The sequence below is a fragment of the Zosterops lateralis genome, assembly GCF_965231275.1.
Source record: "Zosterops lateralis genome assembly, chromosome: 5".
Lineage (NCBI taxonomy): Eukaryota > Metazoa > Chordata > Aves > Passeriformes > Zosteropidae > Zosterops > Zosterops lateralis.
The window spans coordinates 26,692,638-26,714,077 of record NC_139766.1 but is presented as its reverse complement, the minus strand read 5'-3'; positions in this window follow the sequence as shown (position 1 = coordinate 26,714,077).

Sequence of the window (21,440 nt, the reverse complement as noted above, 5' to 3'; positions counted from 1 at the left end):
CAACTGGCATTATAACACCACTAAGCAACTACTTGTGGCCCTAGACACAGTCCCAAGAAAAACAGGTTTCATGAGTAACAATGCTTGACCACACAGGATCTTGCATTATAGATTCATCCTTCTCCAGGACCTGCAGCATGGTGTGGCAGGATGGAGATGATGGAAAGGCCACAGTGACATCCACCTAATTAGAACTGCCTGCAAAATGGCTTTCTCCAGCCTATGAAAATTTTAATTCGAGGCATTGTCTTGTTGCTCAACAAACAACCTTTGAAGATTTTCTAGCTTGTGATGCAGTCAGAAAAGCACAAAATGTGTTTTTGGGAAGACTAAGAACCTATCTTACCTCTAGTGTCCATACTAACGTACTGCTCACCTCCCTGGACTTGCTCAACCACAGCAGTGGACAAAGAGTCCAATCTTTGCCCATTCCTGTTTCTTGGTGATAGATGGGCCTGTCTACCTGAATGGAAACTGACTGCACAAACTGCAGCAATTTTAAATTCGGGTCTTCTTTATCCAGTGCAATACTTCTCCTTTCTGAACATCAACAAAGCCGTGTGTGCTGAATAATAAAAGGAGAAAAACGTCACCTGTATGGAGTGGATGTAAGGGATGGCATGTCCTGTTAGGCTGTTAGAGTTGACCAGAGGTAGTTATTGATAAAAAGCTGCTCCAGGTCCTGTTCTGCTTCATGGCCAGAATCACAGACTCGCAAGTTCCAACTGTGAACACCTGATTGTCACTTATAATTGGATAAAAATTGTACCAGTCACCAAGCATATCGTGTTAGTCAATGCAAACCTGTCTACATGGCACATAGCTGTGCCTAAGATACAAAGCAGTTGAATTGAAAGTTCCATCAGGGTACTGTTCAGCCTGGAATAATACACCTTGTTCAGTAACAGGACAAACTGGGACAGCTGTACATAGCCCTGGTGTGCAACAGAAACATTCCCTAGTGCTTCACCAGGGCAGAATTTAAACTAAAGGGAAAACACAGTACAGGTAAGTCAATAATAAAACAATGTCATCTTTCCATAAGCTTGTCAGTCAATGTTCATCTATTCCAGGTAAAAATAGAAACCCTCCCATAATGGCCTAGATTTTCTGGTTCACATTTCTAGCTCAGTCTAAAATTGCATCATTCAATACTAATCTTTCCAGAGACTCTAAAGCCTGCCTTATAAACACATCATAGCAAATTTACTGTTGGATCAACTGTATTATGTGTGTCTCTTAGAAACACCCAATAAAAATTATAAATACTTCAAAGAGGTTTTAAGTAGTGATGAAATTAATGGACCTGGGACATTGGAAAGAGCTAGATATGGTACAGGCAGGGAACAGCCAAGTTTCCTCACTTATTTATGTCTCTAAGGCCTGACCTGCAGCAGCCATTTTTTCTCAAGGGCTGCTTCCTTTCCTTTCACTATGGCAGATGTCTGCATGTGCCAGCAACTGTCCCCAAAATGTCATTCCCAAAACACCTGCCATCACAAAGGATGAGGGAGGTGGCAAGGCCTGGATAAATGAAATATATACTTACGTGCATATACATACCTACCTATGCACACATACTGGGGTAGCCTCAGAGTTTTAATAGCTGAGAGAGAAAGAAGCTTGATGAAACAGGCACAGACAGTGGAAAGACCAAGTGGCAAAATGAAGTGTGTGGTATGAAGCCAGGGCAAATGGCAGCTAGGAGCAAAAAGAAATGGGACATCTGTGGCCTCTCAAGAGGACAGACACAGTCAGATGCTTGATGGAATAAATGAAATGGTCAGTGGTAGCAGATGGCAATACCAACTGCAAGGCATAACAGCACTTAACCTGTGGTGCCAACTGGGAATTGCTGAAGAAAAGAACATACAAGTGGCACATTGCTCAGGTGGAGCTGCTCTCCAAGGGATCAGCAGGGGAGTGAAAACAAGGTTGGTTAGCCTTGCCTCAAAATCAGAGAAACAGCAAACAAACAGGCTAAAAATTTTAGCTGTTACAGGCAAGCAAGGGAGAATGAAGAGTTCTTCGCAAAAAATCTCCTCTTCTTGGTATCCCATTCCTCTTGCTCATGTTAATGCAGTTGAACATTCTTTGAATTCAAAATAATTTCCTTCATCCAGCTTTCCTCTCTCCCTGACCTTGTTCTTAGCCTGGTTGAAATAAGGATTTAAATTTATTAAAAACGCACTTGTCTGAGTCAAAGCACTTTTATACACTGCATTAAGAAGAAATACAACACATTGTACTAGTATCAAGTTTAAGAGATTTTGCCTTTACAACTATGCAGATTTTCCCTGTTGAGAAGACCAATTTTCTGTGATTACAGGGATATCTTCAGTGCAGAATTGTCTTCACATTTCTTTCATTCCTCCTTTAGGAAAAGACCTTGATCTTCCTGACTGTCCTTTTATTTCAGTGAATAATTTTTTAATGCAAACAACACTTGATTGATTTTCAAACTATTTACATTCTTCCCTTTCAAACCTTTTGTCCCTGTTCAATAAGATTTCTACATACTCACAATTCCTGGGATATTTCCTCTGTATCTGCCTGTTCCAGACTGAATTTGATTTGGGAGGTTTTATGAACTTCTACACATATTCCTAGCAATACTGGCTTCACTGTCTCTGCTTACTGATCTTATCACAAGCCATTTACCGTTTCCATTTTATCCTTCAATTAGAGCCTTCTTCAAACCCATTCTTTCACATTCCTTCTCTAGGTTGTATAAAAGAGAGGTCTTTAATCTCCCCTTTCCTCTAATTGAAGCTGTCCTTCCCAGCATGTTTTTCACTGCAATGCTCTGGTTTTCATTAAGCAATGACAGCAATACTCCAGTTGCTGTCGCTTTCTCTTTAATGTGGTTTTGCAAGAAAAATAACAACTTCTTGTCTTTTTACAGAACATGGAAAGAAAATTTTAATTTAAAAGCCTCATAAAATAAAGCATTGCAGTAGTGATGCCACTTGAGAGCTAGGATAAGGAAAAATAATCTTCTAAGTCCCAAACAGGCAATGTATTAGCATGACTTGCTGCTTGATTAGGCACTGAAACATCAATACCTTCCACTGTAAATGGAATAACAACAGGTCAACCCTGCTAGGCAAAAAGCATGAAAAGGAGTTGGGCATAAAATGAAGAAAGGTTCCTTGAGGCATATAATTGTTGTGTCCAGGGGCACAGTGCATTTAGTCACAAAATCCTGGTCTGGATCTGCATAGATGGAGGAGCTGAGGCAGTCAAGTCCTACCAATAACCCAGTGTAAACTGAGGGGACATGTTAATCATTTAGACTTTCTTCTCCACTGGAAATCCACTGACTAGCAGCCACAGACATCTGATCAGATTAAAATAAGACAAGTAGTGACTGTTTCCATAAGCAGGAGATCTTAGCCTACAGCAATCAACAGAGCTCTGCTATTATCCACCAGCCACAAAGCTAACAGTTTCTCACACAGCTCTCATAAGCAGTGAGCAAGAAAATAGAGCAAGTTCCCAGCTTGACTTGTCCCAAATGTGCAAGATTGCCAGTGCTTTTGTGCTGTGCCCTGCCTTAGGATCACACTTGCAGACTGCTAGGTTTGCTCTGAGGCAAGTGATGAAAATGAAAAGGCATACTTGATATATGCTGTAAATCACATACAGCTGTTGGAGTAGGATAATACCTGCTTTTCTCATAGCTTGTTTTTAGTTAAAAAGGAAAAAAAAGCAATTATTGTTTCTGAGTGGGAAGGAAGAAGAAAGCAAACTGAGGAATGAAAAGCAATTAAAAGCTTCTCAAGAAATTTTCTGCTGTTTTTTCTTGCCTTCTTCCAGGATGAGATTTCAAAGCCAGAGCTTAAAGATCAGTTTGAATTGGAAGCAGAGTGTGTGTCTATGTTCAGTTTAATCAAGCTCAGGGTTACAGTCAGATGTGATATAAAACCAGCTGTCTCTTACTGGTATAAATCAAAGCAACTACAAAAGCTTCAGGGTATCTGTGAGGTGTTTCCCAGCCCAACACAGGTGAGAACAGGGTATTACTGACTACTGATGCACATAATGGAAACCAGATTACAGGTCCTTCAGATAACAAGGGCTTTCAGGCATGTAAGGGATTAACCATCTTACCAGGTATTATTTCTATTACAAATTTTCTTTGCAGGTTTATAAATACATAGACTTTTTCAGTTTTTAAAATGTGATGTATGGAGTAACTTCCATACCTGACAACCAAAAAGCAGTCTGCCAGCTCCAATGGCCAGTGAGAACCCAATTCTCCACAAAGGCGCTTCTCAGTGTATGGGCTCAAACAATCTGGGATAACTCCACCTGGGAGTGGGAACCCAGACTGGCTCCCAAATACCACACATCATGGATTCAGGTTGTCTCTACTTTGGGTGTGTCAGTGGCTCTGACCAAAATAAGGCCAGTGTTGTACTGTGTTCAGACATCTATAGTGGCTGCTAAAATCCAGATGAGCCAGAGGCCCTACATCTCAGCATTATTCATTACCAAAATTACCAGGTCTGGACCTACTTCTGTCATGGCCAGTTCAGGAGCCTGCTGACCATGGCATCCTTCCTTGTGACCTTCTCCTCTTCAGTTCCTCCTAATGTGCACTGCAGTGAATAACAGTACATCTAATGAGACATCAGCCCAGGATTTTAGAAGGAATAAAGCTGATTGAAAATCAGAATTTCTTTATTATAAGTGTTGGAGAGTATGAAAGTTTAACAGGAAAGTTTTACAGAAATGAATGCTTAGCAGAAGGCTCTTAAGAAATGAAAGCTAGTTTTGATATAGAAGAATAAAAGAAGCTTCAAGCTAGAAACTGCTGAAGTAACAGTTACTGGATAACCTAAGAAAGCAAAAGTTAAGTTGAACTGAAAGGAGGTTTTCCAGCTAGAGCAAAGGTATGTTTGACCACAAACAAAGAAAAGATGTTTTTATCAAGTAAAGATGCTTCCCAAGAAAAGCAGGGGATGCAATAGGTAAACAGACATGCTGATATAGCACGTAGAGAAAAGATTTAGGAATTTTCCACTGGAAGAAAACAAAAGAACAACTTTAAGCTTAAACTGTAACATACTAACTTTTGGGTAGTACTAACTGATTGGGTAGTTAGTAGTACTAACTATTGTATGGTAATGATAATAGCTAGGATAGGTTAGAAGGTATGGTAAAGGTATTGTGTATGATGTTGATGGGTTATGTATTAAGAGGCTCTGTAAAGAAAAATATATAATACATTGTAACCAAAACTAAAGTGGCTTCAGGTGTTGTCCATAAGCTGATGCTGACAGCGATAGGCTTGGCTCTGTTACCCACAACCCATGATCACTGTGACTTCAATTGATGAAACAAACAGCACCTTTAAAGAGCCGCCTGCAGTCCCGTGTGTCTCGTTCAGGCTCTTACAATAAGGAGGTTCTGATATTGCATGTTAATTCTTGCTGTCAGTCGAAGTTTGAAACAAAGCATGTTTGTCGTATATGGAAACTGTTTTGAGGATTTTCTTTTGGAATGTGTATATTTTTTAATATTGTTTATATTTATCTCATTATTTCTCTGAATGATATCCTTCTACCTCGACTTTAAAAGATTAAAACTTTTAAAGATTTAGAAAATAAAACTATTAGAAGTGTAATTTCTAAATGGTAAACACAAAAGTTACATTTGGGAAATTGAGAAAAGTCCACCAATATTGGAATATCTCACTGACTTATTTTGAAGTGAAATTTCATATAATGGGCATTAAAAAAACAAACAAAAAAACAAAACCCCAAACCTACCAGAAACCCTAATTATGAAGCAGATTTTTCTGACTGCTAAATGCAGTGGCAGAAATTTTTTGTTCCACTTCAGAAAGGGCGCTGATGATTTGTTTCTGTGCAAAGATCCCCTTGAAACGTGTTTTGGAGCCAGGGACATTAACAGAAAAGGCTTTTACAGAAAGAGTGCTGATCTGAGCAGGATTTCAAGATCCTGAGCTTGCTGCTCCAGTTCTTGATTCAGCTTTTTCTGAAGGATACTTTTTTTCACATTTGGCAAGCAGCTCATTCCTGGGTTTTTTCATGGTCATGTCCATTGACCTCTCTGAAAGAAAACTATGTACAGCAAGGCCCTCGGTTCCTTTCTTTAAAAGAAATGACCACTAGAGGAAGTCTCAAATGCAGTATTGATTTCTAAATTTTTGTAAATAAAGCTCTTCACTGTTCACTGTGCATTGTCAAATAACAGGTTTAAGTCATGCTGGATGGTAAGTGCTGCACAAGGATTAATTCAGTTACAAAACCAGATCATTCTGGTTTGTGTCTGGAAACTTCTCAAAGAAAAGACAGATCATTTTGCCTCTTGTTCCCAGTCACTGCTACTTTATCACTATGTATCCAGATCACTATTTTAGACACTAAAGAATTTTGTGGACTTTAAAAGTAGCTTTGTAATTCACTGCAATTAAAAAAAAAAAAGTGGTAAAAAATCTAGTTTCTTGTAAGTTTTTGCTATGATTTAATCTAAATATATTCATAAGCATTTTTCTTGATTGTTATAATTTAAGAGTATTATAAACTGTGGAATGATGAAATTTAAATAAATCAGCCTGCATTAGTCTTTTTCTAGCCTTTAAGAACAGATCAGATTTCAAATACCTAAATAATTAAGCCAATGGCAGTTTTACTAAGGAACTTCAGCTTTGACTGTTTCATTCTTAAGCCTTAAATTTTGCTCAAGCCTAAGTAGCAATTCCATGTTCATGAAAAAGTGCCACAATATGCTCTCTCCTGCTTAGTGAAACCTGTATAAACTGCTGCACTTTCTAATCATAGCAAAGAATTCCTGAGACTGAGATGTGACTCTCTTCCATTCTCTGCCCATAAGCAATGCACTGCATTAGAAACCTTTTCCTGAGACAGTCTGTTGTTTTCTGCCATCACTGGTAGCTGGCTGTGCAGTCTTCATGTAGGTATTGGCTTTACCTTCCATTTTCTACTGGAGTCATTTTACTTCCCAGCCTGGGCTACACTAGACAGATGGTAGCCAGGGAAAAAAAGCCTCTTACTAGGTTTCTGCAAATATGAAAATTAAATAAGAACATAATGAATAATGAAAATTTTAGCTGGAGTCAATGAGCAAACGAGGCAGTTCAGGAAGCAGGCAGAGAGCAATGGGGGCTGTTAACAGCTTAGCAGTGGTTGTTTCCTCTGCATTGACCAAGAAAATGTCCTTTCCAGGAAGCAACTGAAACAGCAATGCAGCTCGGGTGGGAGGTGTTCACTGAGAAGAGTCCAAACCAGACTCTGTGATTTCACTTGAGCTTCTGTACCAAAGGGCAATCAAGTGATAGTTAATTGGAAGTGTAGATTGGTGCATGCCACATACGGCACGTTACAGGACCCTGGCATAATTTCAGTGCTAAGCCACAGTTCACGTGCTGTGACATTTTTATTTTCAGATGCCTAAATTTGGACTTCAATCACGCCTTAGTTTTTCAGCTGTCATCAACAGTTTGTTGCATTACAAAGTGCCTGTGACTGATGGCAGGATAAGGCCAGAGTGTATCAAGTTTCTTTTATTTGCAGGGATGCACTTTCTGATGCAAGTGGCCTCAAGCACCACTTTTAGTCTTATCATGAACTATCCTTTTATTCAGTGTTGCATAGCATGCTTTTGTTTTCTTGAGACAGTGGTTAGAGATGATTTACAGCATTCAGTGTCATCATGATTTTCCATTTTGTCCCAGTGCTTTGATGTTAGAGTCCTAAACTTTGTTCATGAGGGAAAAAAAAACAAACAAAAGACCCAACAAAAACACAAGAGTATAAAAGTATACAAGTATAAAAGAGTATAATTGTATCCAGCTCATATGGTTGGATCCTACTCCTTGTGATGGTTGCTTGACTGCACAAAAATATACTCCAGGCTTTGGTGAACAAACATACCACACCTAACATAGCTTTAATAAGAACTCCTTCTTCCTTTCACTTTGTTTTCCTTGCAGAACACTGAAACCATCTTCCTTTGTAGTTCAGAAACTGCAGTCCACAGCTGAGCTCTCATGAAAAGCTTCAGATGCCTGGTCAGGGCTATGTGAAGAGTTTCATAATCAGGAAACCCAAATGGTAGGGTCATGAGGTGCACTGCACAAAGCTGTTGTATATAATACACACTATATATTCCTGCTTCATTACTTCTCTTACAGCCAAAGATGTCAAATACTAGGCCTGTTTTTAAACATTCATCTGTCTCCATATGAAAAATGCATCTTCCACATCACATTACAAATTCCCAAATAACTTTATATACATCTTTGTTCTTACTGTATCATGTGTTTGATTTTGAACTGAGACACCCACCCTGTCAAGCTATTTTTTGGGCTATATGTGCTGACATGTGCTGAAGTGAGAAGCATCCTCTGTTTATTCAGTCTTACCCAGATCATTACACCTCACTTGTAGCAAGTCATAACACACAAGCTGAAACATGAAAATGTTGCAACAGGGGTGCCATGGTTTGGTATCACCTTCAAATCCACTTTTAGCTATTTCTCATCTTCTCTTTGCTACTCAGAGTAACAATTTCAGGGCTATGCTTGATTCTTGACAATTTCGTCCGAGTTTTGGTTTCTCCCAGTTTCATGAATTTATCATATCTCCTGTGCTTACCATTGCTTTTCCACACAAGAACCTTAACATCATTTCTACATTTTTACTGAAATTTTCTCTTTTGAGAACTCTTGAACTGGTTCAACTTTGAGAGTTGAACTCTTTCTCTGAAATGAGATCACAAAAGTAACACCTGATTTTCAAAAACAGCTGGATACAAGAAACACTCAAATTAAAAAGAAATACTTAAATTAAAAAGAAAAATCTATCTAGCAAAATAAAACATTACCGTCACAAAATGGAATGGAGGAAGTAATCACAGTGTCTATATAATGGATAGTAATACACAAGAAACAGACACCACTTTACTATTAAAGTAGTCTGATGTTATTTTCAGAGTTCTAGAACAAATTTTCATTATTTAGGTGGAGAAGTGTGGGGATTTACGAGAGTGAGACAGACTTAAGCAGCATATCTAGTCTAGTGACTAGGATGGCTTGGCGAGGACAAACAGAACTTTGAGTTTATGAGAAGATGGGATTAGAAATTTGCTTATAGAAGAATTAATCAACCTTCTATGATGAAGATGTTGAAAAATGTATGAGCTGTTTGTATGATCTTTTAATTTTATTATTGTAGTAGAAATTATTAACTTTACTAAAATGGTATATAAATTTTTGGAAAACTTGAGTAAAATCGAATTTTGATCATAGTTAGTTTTTTTGTCTCTCCTTCAATCGCTGATAGAGAAGGATGGTTAACATGTAGGATACGTTTTTCTTCAGGAAACATGTACTACCTGAAAATAGAAACACAAGATCCAAGATGATTTTCCCTCTAATTTTATCATACTCATATCAAAATCAAGAATAACCCAGGTAACACAACATCCACACATAGAAAGGCTGGATTTTAGCTAATTGTGTTTATACTACTACTAATTGACAGGATGATAGTGAACTGGGGAATCTGGCATAAACTGTTTTAATATCCCATTTATACTCTTTTCTCTGACAATGAACAAGAAAAAAGAAATACAGAAGCATACACCATAAAAACACGCTAAGAAAATTTGTTCAGGAAGGTTGGTTTATTTGTGATAGGATAATTTTATTAAGGACAATTAAATTTTAATGCCTGTTTAAGTCAAATAATATGGTTAACCAACTCTCATCAGAATGAGTGATAGCCAATGCCAAAGTATCATTTATCACCACATTTTCACTTGCAAGGAGCCAGAGAAACTGGGTATCTAATCCTTAAATTAAATAGCTCTTTAGAAGGTAATCTCTGATTAGGTAAACTCTGCATGTGTTTATTTTTGCTCTCAAAGTGAGTCTGCTGGTTTTAACAGGACTGTTCACATACATCAAGTTGGTCTCGCTTTGCAAGAACGAGTGCTATCCCCACTTCTCTGCATCAGATCAAAGACAGACTTCTGCAGCAGACAAATGTGACAAACCAGCCACAAATGTGGCAAACCAGCCATTATGCCTTCTTACCATCACGGCACAAATTTAGTTGTACTTCCTCAAGCATGATTGTCCAGTGCCAACCTTTCCTTGATATATCCCCTGGAAAGAAGAAGGAAGAGGAAGAACGGAGACACAGCCAGGATACAAAGAGCTTGAGAGACATGATTTGGCCATTTGTGCTGTGGGTGGGGTTTTGCTGGGTAGGAGAACCCCTTCTCCTAGTGGGCAATAGGACTTTCCTACTCCACTACTGCTGCACATATCTTGGCCCATCTTCCAAGGCAGTCTGGGTTCAGTCCCATGGGGCTGAGGTGGTTTTGCTGCAGCTCCCACCCTTCTGATGCCAAAGACAGCTGGCTACCTGCACCTCCAGTGTCTCCATATCAAAGTGGGTCTCATTGACCTAAAACCTGCAGTACAGGGCAACCAGGTCTTTTGGCCAGCAGAAGACAAAGTTCCAGATGTGTCAGTGTTGTTATGCATGTCCATATTATCAATCTGTGCATCCCTGTCAATTTGGACATGTGCTGGACCTGGATTAACTGTTTCTGTGTGGCACAGCAGCAGCTTTGCTGTGTCCTAGTTCTGGAGCAGCTGTGCATGCATGGTCTGGTTACCAGACATATTAATCATATCTGGAGGCAGCCATAGTATTTGCTTTTTAAATAAGACAGCTGATCACAGATGGATTATCTTTATCCTTGCACATAATAGCATGACCTTTCTGGACTGCTATCTAAATATTTAGTCCTTTTTTTTTTTTGGCACACAGTCATTTCCTGTGCTTCAAACAAAGAGATCATTAAACACAAACACATTTGAGATGAATGCTCAAGTAAGAGTAAACCCATCATTCTCTTCAGTGAACAAACACAGTGGAAACCTGACAAGAGCAAAAACTGTTGTAGCCTGAAATACATTCATTACTGACTGAACATATGCTGCAATTGTTACTACAATTGATCACTGCCTGGTGGCAAAGCAAGATCCATGACTAAGCAGTGTTAGTAATCTCATAAGGCCCATCTCTTTTCACAGTCACAGTCTTCTTACAGCTGTCAAAATTTCAAGCTCTCACACCATATAGGTTTGAAAACTTCCAGTGTGCTAGGGAAGTTAAAATGCTGGAGATATTTGCAGGCCTTCTCAGGTCATACAAGCCCATTCTGACCAGTGGGTGTTTCTTCCACAGTCCTGTTTGATAACAGCATTATTAAATGTAGAATAGCAAATGCACAGCAGTAATGAACAATCCATTCTGGCATTGATGAAAAGCACCATTTCAAGAATATTCTTGCAAAGGTACCTTAGGTCCAGATCTCTTTGGACCGAACAGATGTTAAAAGATTTTGTTGGTTCTGCAGCTGTGAACCCCTTGCAAATGCATAGTTTAATAAGAAACTTTTCCATTTCAATCTCAGACAGATGGTATGCTGAAAGGGACTGGGTCTGTCTAGCCTAATGACACAAACAAAATGCTAATTATTTTCTTCTGTGCTTTTCCACTGTTTCAGTGCATTTGAAGCTGATACTGTATTTGCTGGTTCTCTTTAGTGTATATGAAATCCCTCAGAAGTGCAGGGTAATTCAGGGTACATCTGGCAGTGTCAAAAAACTAAGACACATTGAGAAACTCGAAATAAAAGAAGTGTTATAGTGGTGTGTTTTGAGGTTTGGCCAGTTTTTTGTATGTATTTGTTTGTTTTATGTTTTTAATAATGGTTTTCCCCATACATGCCATAATGGTTTACCCCAGTTTTCATTATTAATCCATCATCATTTATGTGACACCTGGATCCTGTCTATCACTTCAAGGCCTCACCTTTTGTCTAGAAAGTTCTTGTGAAGGCTTCAGGTAGTTGGTAAGGTCTAGGTTCCCCATCCCCCTTTATTCCCTACTTGTTCTATGGTTTGTCACTTAGGTTCAGGGTCACTCCCTTCCCATTCTGGATTAGTTCCAAGCTGTAACCTCCCCATTCCCCTACCCCCAGACTGAAGGGGAGAACCAGCAGGTTTGGCAGGCTTTTGGTAGCTGGTTCCTGGGTGGAAGGAAGTGGTGTGAATCTAATAAAACGCAGTTGAAGCTTCCCACTGGAGTTGCATTCCTTTATTTCTCACACTGCTCACACTGCTGCTGAGGCAAGGATCCACAGGACCAGAACTGTACTCTGGAATACAGAACCGCACCTTCTTGCAGCGCCGGTGCTTGGGCTAGCCAGGGAGTGCAGGCAAAGGCCCTGAGAGAAGCACTGCACCCCTCAAAGTGTTCCATTCCTTTTGATGAAAGTTTAGCAGGTGAAAAAACCCAGACATTTTCAGAGAAAAAGGGATACTGCTTTTCAATCTGTTCTTTAACAAGCAAAGACTGAAAAATTGTTTGCTTTCACAAAGGTCGTTGTTCAGATCATGAAGCAGGGCACTAGTAGAATAACTTCAAGAGTAAAGAGAAGCTAAAGTCAGATTTCTCAGAGAAGGAAAAGCAAAGAAAAACCTGGAGTCTGGAAAACTTTAGGCAAAACCAGATACAAAAACAAAAACAACAACAGAAAAATCTTATGATGTAGAGCAATGCAACGAAGATAGAAATACTTCTGTTAATAATGGCTTATAACTAAGTGAAGACAGGATGATACAATAAACATTGTACAGTTCACTCTTAGAGTGGTAATAGTGTGATCAGTTATCTTGAAATTTCTTCCATTTCATGAAACTTTGAATTGCGTCTGAAGATTTAATAAGACTTGTATGTTAACAAGAAAGCAACATTCCAGTTCCAGTATCAAGAGAAGGAGATTTGTTTCCTAGAGGTGTACTGGACAAGTCAAGAACATGTAAAAGATAACAAGTGAGGAGGAGACTGTGTCTCCACAGCAGTTAGAGAGTGAGGACAGGAGCAGCCTTGTGCTGACTCCTTAGGCATGTGGCAAACACAGAGCCAGACTGAAGATGAGAGTGCATTTGGGGAAGGGGGGAGGTTTGCAGACATGTGAGTGTAGCTGTGGATATGGGGGAAAGGTGAGAAAGCTGCAAAGATCAAGATGAAGAGGGCAGAAATGAAATTCTAAATAAGAAAGGAACGTGGTTCACCTTGAGGTGAATATACTGACAAAAGATATTTCTTTGCCCCTACGTGACCTTTGTAACTTATCCCTAACCTGTGTCTAGAATCTTGTCATACCTTTGAAAATGTCAATTCAGGAGGTCTTAAGTGTGGCCCTTTTTAAAAGTATCTGTTTCCAGTGGTAGATTTTGTATAATTGAAGGGTTTTTTTCCCTTGAATAAATGCATTGGTGCTATATATCTTTCTGTTTATCATCCACAGGTTTACATATGTGAGAAACCACAGACATCTTCCTTTGGGAGGGAAAATCAGTCAAGTTTCTATTAGCTGGAGTTAAAAAAAGAAAAAAAGAAGCAGTTCACCAATGATTAGGCAGAAACCTGATTTGATTTCAACTTAAAGCACACACAGGCAGATGACTCTTCAAACTGAATTGTACAGAAGGGCTCCTGCTCTCACAGAAATCACTCTGTAGAGCAGGGAGAACAGCTTGTGAAGGCTCATGGGCCATTACTGTCCCATGGTTGTGCCATGGACCTGTGGTGTCTTGTAAAGCAGCCCCAAGAACTGGTAATTCATCACACTGAATTCCAGGTTGCTTGCAGGATCTGGCAGCCACTACCCCTGCTGTGTCCTCTTTTTCTTCTAAGGCTACTCAGCCACACACATTCAGTGTCAAAGCTCTGTGAGGATGGATGCTACAGCCCTTTAAAGAAAAACGCAAGACAAGTTGGCAAGGTGCATCTCACCACAGGTAAGGGCAGTATGCTAAGCAGTGGATACATTCTGCTTCCTCACGGATATGCTGGAACAGTCACAGAGCTCTCTCCAAAGTGATTCCTACTGTCAGACCATGTAGATCAAAAAGTAGGTAACTTTTAATGACCAAATATTATACCCTCTGCCATCACCTTCATACCCTTCTGTCACCTTTCTTCTCCTACACTGGCTCTTAAAATTGCATTGCCAGGTGAAGTTACCTTTAGGTTAGAAGTGACAATGAAGTTAGAACCATGAGTGTCATTCATATGTGAGTAATACTGCCCACCTATTTGAAATAAATCATAAAACTACATTTATTCAGACAAATGTTTCTTTTAAAAATGCAACATACCAACTTTTCTCACATTAGAAAAGCTCTCATCTCATTGTTTCTGTTTCTTGTATAATTTGTCATCCTTTTTTGCTTTCAGCATATAACAGCACACTTCCTGGTACAGCATCATTTTGCATACAAATGTTCTATGTCAACATCCCCTGAAAGCAGGATTTTTTAATTTCAGCATGAATGTTACTTCAATGTTATCACAATGTCACTTCAACTGACTGCTGAAGATACAGCAAAAAATTATAATACCATGCAATTTAGCACTGTTTTCTTATTTAAACTACCATCCTATTGCAATCACAAAATGAAAATGGCCTAAATAATAACAGAATAAAGAAAAATGAACAATTTCTGAAGTAGAATAGTTTATCGGGACATTAATTTAGAGCAGATGTTAAATGTGAAAATAATATGTAGAAAAACTATGAAAGTTGGGTTTTTTCAGAGCCTTGCAAAACCTTAGGAGGGAGGGAACAGCTTTCAAACACAGACAGTGGGATGTGTAGTAATGCACCCCACACACTCAGCAGGTGTTTCCATATCAGGCAAGTTTAAGGCTCAGCCCTTAAGGTAAAGAACCCAGAAAGTTCCATGCCCTTCTGACAAGGACTGGCTCAGTGCCAAGAGAGAAGCATCTATTGGTTCTTCAAACCCTGTATTCCTCCCTATTGGCTGCTACCCAGGTTATCCCTCCTAAAACATTCAGTATTTAAGAAAGAGGAAAAAAGAAAGTAAAGGCTTTTCGAGGTGTCTTAGCAGGGTGTCCGAGGTTTTCTCAGACACCTGTGCACGGCTTTATTATTTGTTTTCAGCAATATTTTGGTTACTTTGTTATTTTTTCATTATTAAACCTTTTGATTTACAAGGCATCTTCGAGGAGCAGTCTCACTAATTATTATAGCCATTTTTCTGAAAGGCTGGACCCTCAGAGTGTGGTGGAGTTAAACCCACGGGGATGTGCAAAAAGGAATAGTTTTTCTTGAATTAATATTTATTGATAAATATTTCTATAAGATTATGAAATCAGACAAAACACAATGCAGAGAGTTTTCATCAGTATTAGAGTGGTGCAAATCTTTCTAGGAAAGTAGAATGCCATTTGAATATGGTATCATTACTTTATATGTGGAGTATGGGCTTAATATTAACTAATTTATCGAAACTAATTTAACTGGAGCCAAACTAGAGCAACACTCATACCGCAGCATTTTCCAAAGGTAGAAGACAACATTACCGATTTAAAGACAGCGCTGACAGTCACAAAACCTGGCTGCAGCCCTCAGCTTTGCCATTGAAATCAGTCATGGCCACAAGAAAGTTATTTAACTCCTTTATGCTGGAATTCATTCCACTAGCTGGCAGGGCACTGTTGGCCTCCCTTCCAGAGTTCTTGGTGACTTGGTACTAGACAAAAGAGGTCTTGCATTAAAGTATTTTGCTTGATGCACTCAGATTCTACTGAAAATTGTTATAATTTTTTTGTTTGCTTCATCCAGGTTTGTTCATAACTCTCTGTATCATAAATTATTAATTCTCTTCTCCTTTCTTCTCTTTAAGCTAGTACGAAACTAATTTTAATGACATTGCCTTCAGTGGAAATAGGGTTAGAAACTTACGTGAAAATTGTTAGTAGTATTGTGGAAATGTTGGAAACTGCCATGAAAGGACAAAAGAAGCAGAAAATGTTACTCATTTTAAGAGTCATACAATTTGTAAGCTGTGTAGTTAGTTCCAATAGCAAGGAGATTCTTTAACAGACCTAATGGAAGCTGTCAAATTCTATGTTAAAATATTTAATGTAATTTAACTGCCTAAGAGTATCCCATATCAGGTTGTCTGGATTTCAAGGCATATGAAATCTGATCAGACATGGACTGCATATAACAGCAGGCACCTAATAGAGCAGTCAATATGTGACACAGATGTCAGCCTTCTCTCGAGGGATCTCTCTTCAGGAATAATTAGCTGGTGATGTTACTGGTCAGAAAGAAGAGAAACTTTAAGTGATTTCAGGCTTTCTGATAAATGAAGAGCTTGAATTTAACAGGGACTATTCATGTTGTGTTGTAACCATTACTTTGGGCTCAACCTTTAAATAGCAAGTTACTTGAGCTGAGAAGTCTGGGGGGTTGCTTTACAACACAGGGAACAAATCTTCAAGTGATATAAACTGCTGCTACTGTAGGAAGATGGTAATTTATGGTATCTGAAGGTTTGTAGAACAGTTAAGATAATTTCAGATAATATTCTATAATTTTCAGGGACTCCAAAGGCTGGAAATTTTGACAATACCATTTTAAATGAGTGTGTGGGTTTACAAGCCTTTTTTTGCCCTGTCTCTTGCTCTCAAGAGTGTTTAACAAGTTTAATATCATGATGTACCACTTGAAAAATAAATATAAAACTAATCACACCTGCCTGCAGCACTAGGCAGCCACATCTCTCCTATTTCACCATTTCCCCCCTGAAATTTACACAGAAACATAGAAAGACTAATTTATTATTTTTTATTAGGAAGACCTAGTGTAATTATTGAAGCAATAAATTCTCCCCTTGCAAAAATCACCAGAATTTTAGACTTGGATGCATTAAGCAGTAAAAGAAAACTCATCTTGCATCATGCTGAAACTCTAATAGAAATCAAACTATCACTGACTTCAGCTTCATTGATTTTTGCTTTGTTATCAAAGGAGTCAATATTGATAGCACATTTATGATTAATAGAGAAATGGTTTGGTGGAGAATATTGGTAGGGATAGAGTTGTCACAAAGAGGAACTTTCCTAAAGGCAGACAATAAAAAACCTATAGCCATTACAGTTCCATTTATTCCTTTTTCTTTAAAGGGTTTATTGTGTTTATCTGCAATGTTGTGTCTGATTCCTCAGGTATAAAAGTTGCTGACAGTAATGTGTACAAATCTTAAAAAATACACATACATTAAAGGCACTGAGCTTCAGTTATTGCTTTTTGAAAGCTTCCTCTGCACTTGTGCACTAATCTAGTTGTAGAAAGAAGTCTTCTCATAAATGAGAACAACTTCATTGCTTTTACAAACTAGATCAGCATTTCAAAAACAATCAGTGCTCTAGATCGCAAAGAAAGTAACAATGTACTGCTCTAGAGGAGTGATAGTAGCATCACTGAGAAGAGACATGTAAAATTCTCTGCTGGGCTGAATCAATGAACCCAGGCTTCTTTATGAAATGTAAACTTATTTTCTATTTATCACAGTACTGCCTCTTCTGCACTGGCAAAATGAAAAACAAGGTAAGTGGCCAAATTAAAGTGCAGGTAGCCTTGGACTCCACAAGTCCATTTCTTCCCCTTCTGTACCATCATATTATCTGTACCATAATACTTTTGCTTATTTATTTTGCAAACACTTTTAAGAGGAACATGCCTGGCAGTGGTCCACACCTGTTGTACAAGCTTCTGGATGTATCTGATTACGGGCTCATTTCTTGCATATGGCAGGTTAAACCAAGCATCTACACAGCCCAAAACACAGCCCTAAGCACATCTGCATAGGGGTGAGTGCACTCACAAACCCACTGATGGTGGTTTTAGTATATCAGGCTAGTGGCTTTTCTTGAATTTCTTTGTAATCCTTTTCTTGTAATTCTTTGTAATGTTTGAGAATCATTACAAAGGCTTCTTGGCAAATGCAAAAATTTTGGAAGTCTGATCCAGACTCTGATCTGCCCTCTCACCCCATCACAATTATAAGTAAAACAGAAACAAACAGTGACAGTATTTCATAGAGTAAAACTTAAAATAGCTCTGGAAGACAGTGAAATGGATAAAAATGCAATTTAATATTTTGGCTTGCTACTTTCATCTTATTGCTGTTTACTTTCAGCATTCAACACAAAGCACAACACTGTGATGCTATCCAGTAAAAATAATTCAAGAACCATCTGGACACAATCCTGTGCAATGTGTTCTAGGAGGACCCTCCTTGAGCAGGGAGGTGATCCAATGTAATCCTTTTCAACCTTGCCCATCCTGTGATTCTCTGAAAGGAGAGAAAAAGCTTGCAGACACCTGTGTATGAAGCTGTTAGAACCAAAACAGAAAGATCATTTACCATGTAGTTTTAGATAGGATAAGAAAACAGTGGTGTATCATTATAGGAAGATCTGCTGACTGTAATTGGACAGCAAGTAACTTCCAAGGAATATATACTTCAAGGACTTTGAGGGCATGTACAATGCTATGTGAAGATCTAAAAGCCCTTTTTTCCTGTGTTTTAATTAGGACAGTTGCTTTGCACTTTACAGTTAATTGCAAATCACCATCGTGTGTCAGTTTTCTCTACTGCATAAGTGCAATATGCTAGGCAAAGGTTTTCCACATTAGAGACAGGAGTGCAAAACAGTTCATGTGTTGCTGGCTATGTGGTTATAACCATAACCCACTTTGCTGCCTGAGTAGTTATTTGTGTGTGGCACATTTTGATACTTGGGTAGAAATTGTATTAGAACTACAGCCAAGAAAATTAAGTTAAAATAGCTGCAGGATGCTTATGAACATAACACTTTTCAGGTAAGCTTTTGTGAGGAAAAGACCACACACACAGAGGAGCCCTTTGAAGTATAACAGGTTTCCATTTTTCTCCTGATATAAAAGAAAAAAAGGCTGCTCTTTAAGTCCTCAGACACTTCTCAGCTAAGCCAGTTATTATTAGTACAAGCTCTCATTTGGGTCACTGCAGCCACTGCAGCCACTGATACTTAGTAGACTGTTGTCTTGATGATTTTTGTGCTTTGCTCATAAGTGTAACTCCTAGAGCTGCTACATGTTGATCTGACTCAAATCTATCCCAAACTGAGGCCATTTCCCCTGATGCATAGGCTGATAAAGGCAAACATGCGATGCTTCTAAGGGAGACAAAATCTAGTCAGGTGGTTTGTGGTTTTTTTGTTTGTTTGTTTGTTTTGTTTTGTTTTGTTTTGTTTTGTTTTGTTTTGTTTTGTTTTCCCCTCAACAGCTCCCTACAGTAATTTTGCTAAAATTCCTACGTTGACCTAGGTGCAAAAAGAGTGGTGGACTTGATCTAAAGGCAGAACATACCACCTGGGAAACCTGAGCTAAGATGTGGGTATTTTACACAGAGCCTGTGGCCAAGGCCAGGGAGCTTCAGAAAACTAGAAACAGCTTGAAATCATTATCATCATTGCTTCCTTCTACCGGGAAGGGAAGGGAAGGGAAGGGAAGGGAAGGGAAGGGAAGGGAAGGGAAGGGAAGGGAAGGGAAAAGAAATCATGGCAAAAATATCTGATTTGGCTGTTTGACAGCTAAAATCTACAAGGCTGGATGGAAAATTGCACGCAGTAACAGCAGCACATTCTCTGCAGCAAGTTGCAAGGCTCCTGTGTCAGAGCTGAAGTCTCTGCTTACAAAACACCATCATGATCAGCTGAAGCACATCAGCTAAAATCCAACATCTCATGTAAAAGTAAGGTTATGTTTTCTCTGGAGGAACCTGAGTTAATGTGCTTCAAAGAAGATACAGCTTTGGAACAGCAGTATTGTATTCCTACCTTCCCTAAACATAAACTTCCTTCCAGCGAGAAGCTGGAACTGCAGTAATAAAGGTTGGTTCTGCTTCCTCTCGTGCTCTCAGAACACAGGCACACATTTTCCTGAACCACCATCCTTGTGCATTTGCACATAATTATACACTGTTGTACTCAGCCTTTTTGAAAAGTGCAGATTTCCATGCAGACTTGAGGAAAGACAGCCAAAATTCAAATATGGAAGTGGAAGTTGAGGAGAAATAACCACAAATATTTCTCAGTTCAAGCACTGTTGTCTTCCTAGCATTATTTCAGTTTTTCAAAGTAGTTGCCTTTGAACAAAAGCATCCATATCCCATCTGGCCAGTATCTGCAGTTACTGTGCATTATTAAACATTTATGGAGGAGCAGCTTCCAAGAAGACTGAGTTGAACACAGGAGGAGCATTTTCATCTAAGGTTACCTCAGAGTGCAGATGTCATTCAGCTTGATCCTTGTCTTGGAAGCTAATGTAAAAACTGGGAACAGATCTTTCTGTATGTATTTATCTGTGGCTGCAGCATTTATAATTCACAGAAAAACATCATAACTTAGTCTTGACTGACTTTTTAAAAGTATACAAGGATTTTAAGTGCATGCTGCCACCTTACACAAGTTAATGAAAGCCAAAGCTTCAAAAAGTCCAAACCCATCTCATTCTTCAGTTGAGAGGCCAAGACTAGGTTGTTTAATACTCACCCCAATTCATTTTTCATGGGTGTCTTGCTCCCCTCTTCATCTAAAGCCCAGAGACTTACCTCTGGATAGGGTCTGAATCCCCTGTGGGTGGAGCGGTGGGGGTTATAAACACTATCTTTAGCATGGTAAGCCTGGTCTTCACAGCACTTCTCATAGCCAGAGTCAGATGGGCACCTCTGCAGGGCCATCCAGTACAGATACCTTTGGATTCTCCTGGCTGCCTTCTGGTGGAGCTTGTTTCCATCCCTTTGCTGAAGAGGGAGCTTAGAAAGATGCACTTCCTTAAGCTGCCATTTCCCCACGATGGAAGGTTTTAGCACTCCCAGAGAACAATTCAGAAACAGAGAACAATTTGAGGTTTTAGGGAATTACCATTCTTTTCTAAATTGTTTGTACTTGCTGTTTCCAAGCTCAGTGGAAGCAGCAGATCCTCTCAGAGAAAGACTGTTAGTTTTGGTCACCTGAAAGTGAGAGAAGGACAATTTTAGCCCCAAGTACAACTTTCACCAGTATGCTGCTCCTAATTCAGAAAACAAACACTAGACTTAAATGGAAGAACAGCTTTGAACATATATCTCTGCTGGCTGAACCCAGCAGGCATAACAAGTACTGGCTCCCCTTCCTTGCTTCACAAGGCAGTAGAGCCTTTCAAGAAGCTTCCACGCTGTAGCTAGTTAGTAGTAACTGAAATAGTTGCTTGAAGTCAGGAGGCTGTGATATTCAAGCTAAAAATCTCTATTGCAAAAATCTCCCCCAGATCCTTGTGCCTTACTTCATACTCATTGCTGTATCACACCATTCCTTTATGCTGTTTGCTGCAGGTGACGTGGTATTTTTTTAAAGGCAGGCCAAAGTAAGAGCTATCAGTGCAATCCGCATAACAGTTGTTCCCCGTACCCCGCACTGCTATGCAAATACTCCCAGTTTTGAACTGCTGTGTGTTCCTGA